Source organism: Mustela lutreola, chromosome 12 (assembly GCF_030435805.1).
Source record: "Mustela lutreola isolate mMusLut2 chromosome 12, mMusLut2.pri, whole genome shotgun sequence".
Taxonomy (NCBI): Eukaryota; Metazoa; Chordata; class Mammalia; order Carnivora; family Mustelidae; genus Mustela; species Mustela lutreola.
This window is the reverse complement of record NC_081301.1, coordinates 23,391,357-23,395,148: the sequence shown is the minus strand read 5'-3', so window position 1 is coordinate 23,395,148 and position 3,792 is coordinate 23,391,357.

The window sequence follows — 3,792 nt, the reverse complement described above, 5'->3', positions numbered from 1 at the left end:
GCTAGCGGTTTCCCTTCCTCCGTCCTTAATTCCAGTATCCCCATCCGCTCCCTCCCTCCCTCCACTAGTCCCTCCCCTACCACAAACAGACGTGGCCCTTCTAGACCCTTGCTTCCATGTGGTCCGCGGACCTGCTGCATGGCATCCCCAGGAAGCTCGCTGGCATCACCAATCCCAGGCCTCACTGCAGACCCACGAATCGGGATATGCATATCACCAACATCCCCAGGAGACCTCAGTGCACATCCAGTTTAAGAAATGCTCCCTGGAGGGCGTACCTTGGACACACCTTGCCAGAATTGCTGCCTCCCCCATTATTTTGTTCCAGCACTTTTTGTTTTATATAAAGCGCCCATTGTACCCATAACTTCTTGGGATGATCACAGAGGTGAATTGAAAGAGCAGGTTCCCACACTCTAGATAGGTAAACTGAGATGCTTAGAGCCAGAGCGGAAAATAGAACCCAACTCTTGGGCTGGATTCAGTCCTTCCCAGACTTGAACTGTGTAATCAGCAGACACTGCTGGTGACCTTGCATAACCTAACCCCTTCAAAACGAGGCAGCTGGTTTACCCCGTTTCCGTGCAGCAGGCAGCACAGACCTTGGCAGACCACACCATGCCTGATGACCCCCCGGAATTCTCCACTTTCTCAAATCCATTCCTGCAGCTTGCAATTCACTTGTTGCTTGTTTACTCAGCCATTTATCTGCACCAGGCACTTAGGAGAGGCTGGGTCCTGGAGTTCTTTTGGTGGTTTTGGAGTGATAACTGCTAAACTCTTTTCTGTTAGAAAACAGGGACATAATTCCTTTCACGCATTGCAGACCCAGCATTTTAATGTTTTTCTATTTATTTTTATTTCACTGCATAAAAAAGGAAATACTTAGGGAGGCAAAAAAGCACAGAGGTTCCAAATGCAGGCCTAGAAGTCAGACTGGGTGGAGTGGTTATATGAGTAACCTCTGTCAAGGCAAGGAAGGCTCTGTAAGATGCAGACATGAGGCTCGAAAGGGTTTGACACTACAGATGGCATGAATGAATATGCGTAAGATTACGAAATACAAATATTCAAAAAGAAACTCGCGACCACAACCTTTTTTGACCGTGGGAGATGGAAGATGGAATTGAAGTTGTAAAAAGTGCTATGTGACCCAGAGGTCAGGGGTTTGCCTTTGTGTATCAGCTGACGCCAATGGTGAATTGTCCAAATGAAGTTTAACCATATTTAGTTTGACAGGTAAATCAGGTGTAATTCGTGAAAAGCTTGGGCTTTACTAGGTTTCCTATTACGCCAGTAGTTATGAGAAGTGGATCTGATTTATTGTTTGAAAACAGGTAAGATGAACTATAATTGCTTAAGAAAATCAAAACGGAGACTTCTTCCCCCCAAAAACAGAACTTTGCGATGCATTACATTTTAAAATATAAAAAAGTCAATCAAAATTCTGCTAACATGTAATTCTTTGGAAAAAAAAAAAAGAAAAACTCATTCTTAAAAATTGCAAAGATATGGTGAGCTATAAATGGACCAACATTTAGCAAAAATCAATGAATCAAAAAAGCAAGCATTGGACTTCTGGTTTCAATACTGAGGGTTTGGTTTTAGAATACAAGCTGTTATCTTTTATTTTCTTTTTTACTCCCTTCATTTTAATTACTATAATTAATGGTGATGGTGCCAGATAGAAGGCGAATGAAAACCAGGTCATTCTTTCAGTAAATTGGTCTGATAAAACCATGTGGGCTTTTTTTTGGTAGGGGATGTTGGTGGTGGTGGTGTTGGAGGTGGGTTTACAACCACAGCCTACAAGGAGGCTTGCAGGTAATCTACGGATTTCCACTATTCAGAACCTGGGGTCCATGGACTCAAAGGGGACCAGAAATGGGCTTCAAGGGTGGTGTGAGGACTCTTGTGAAAGTGCTGGAACAAGTGATGAATGGATATTTTTTCTAGGGAGAATCCCCATAGCTGTCATCAATCATCATTCAATCTGCGTACCTCCTGAGGGCCTGAAACTATTCTGGTTCTCAATTCCCTACTGACGTGGCTCTTCCTTTCATGAGGTTCTCTCCCATTCACTTAAATTACCCTTTGGGATTTTATTCTTTGTGTTTTCTTTTTAGATTTTATCTTTAAACAATCTCTACATCCAATATGGGGCTTGAACTCACAATCCCAAGATCTAGAGTCAAATGCTCCACCAACGGAGCCAGCCAGGGCCCCCCCCCCCCCTCTGTGTTTTCTTATAAGATTTGAGCCCTGGAGGGAGACATGTTCCCACTCTCAGCACATATTCCTCTCTGTTACATCCCGGGTTTTGCAGAGACCCTCTGCTCCCCAGTAATGTTAATTCACTGAGCAACCAATCAATACTGTGGTTTTCTGTATAGTGCACATTTTCTGGGGGAGCATTTTTCCTGAACATTCAGAGACTGCTGGCTGAACAAGAGCCATCTATTCAAACAAGAACTTGGAGATGCACTTGAGTTTAATTTCATTTTCATTTTTAAAAGAAAGACAGCACCTTTATTTTCTCTTCTCATCAAAACCATTTCTCTAACTTGTTTTTCTGTTACAAAAACTCCCCCAAGGGCGCCTGGGTGGCTCAGTGGGTTAAAGCCTCTGCCTTCAGCTCAGATCAGGATCTCAGGGTGCTGGGATTGAGCCCCACATCGGGCTCTCTGCTTGGCGCGGAGCCTGCTTCCTCCTCTCTCTCTGCCTGCCTGACTACTTGTGATCTTTGTCAAATAAATAAATAAAATCTTAAAAAAGAAAAAAAACCTCCCATAAATCAGTGCTACATTACAGTATCTGACCTGTAACAGGTATACCCATTCTTCTGTCTAGTATATGTGATTTTTTTTTTAACTTTTGGTTGCTATATGACCTCACTACATTCCAACTCCGTTATATACCCAAGAGAGTCGAAAACATGTTCATACAGAAATTTGTACATGAATGTTTATATTATTCATAATAGCCAAAAAGTGAAAGCAACCTAAATGTCAATCAACTGATGAACAGATAAAGAACATGTGGTAATAGCCATACAATGGTGTGTATTATTCACTCATTAAAGGAATGAAGTGTTGATACATGCTACAGCATGGACGAGGCTTGGAAACATTGTGGTAAGTGAAATAAGCCCGCCCCCAATGACCACATACTATATGATCCCATTTATATGAAATATCCAGAATAGGCAAATCTATAGACAGAAATCCAGAGACAGAAAGTAAATTAGTGGTTGCTAGGAGGTAGGGAGAGGGGAGAATTGGTAGTGGCTGTAGATAGGGAGTTTCTTTTTGTAACGATGGAGATGTTCTGGAATTAGAGAGTGGTGATGTTTGCATACCATTGGAAACATTAAAAAAAAAAAAACTGCACACTATAACATGGTTGAAATGGTGAATTTCAAGTTTTTAAAAAACTGAGGTGGTGAAAGAAAGATAAAGATCTCAAAATATTCCTACATTCTTCCGAGAATACAACATTTAGGGTACGGTCAGAGGGGGTCTTCTGAATGCTTTAGGATCTAGTTTCTAAACTCTTCAAACATAAGAATCTTCTCTGCAGGGCGCCTGGGTGGCTCAGTCAGTTAAATGTCTGCCTTCGGCTCAGGTCATGATCCCAGAGTCCTGAGATCGAGCCCCGCATCGGGCTCCATGCTCATCGGGAAGCCTGCTTCTCCCTCTCCCTCTCCCACTGCTTGTGTTCCTTCTCTCATTGTGTCTCTCTCTGTCAAATAAATAAAATCTTAAAGAAAAAAGAATCTTCTCTGCATCTGCA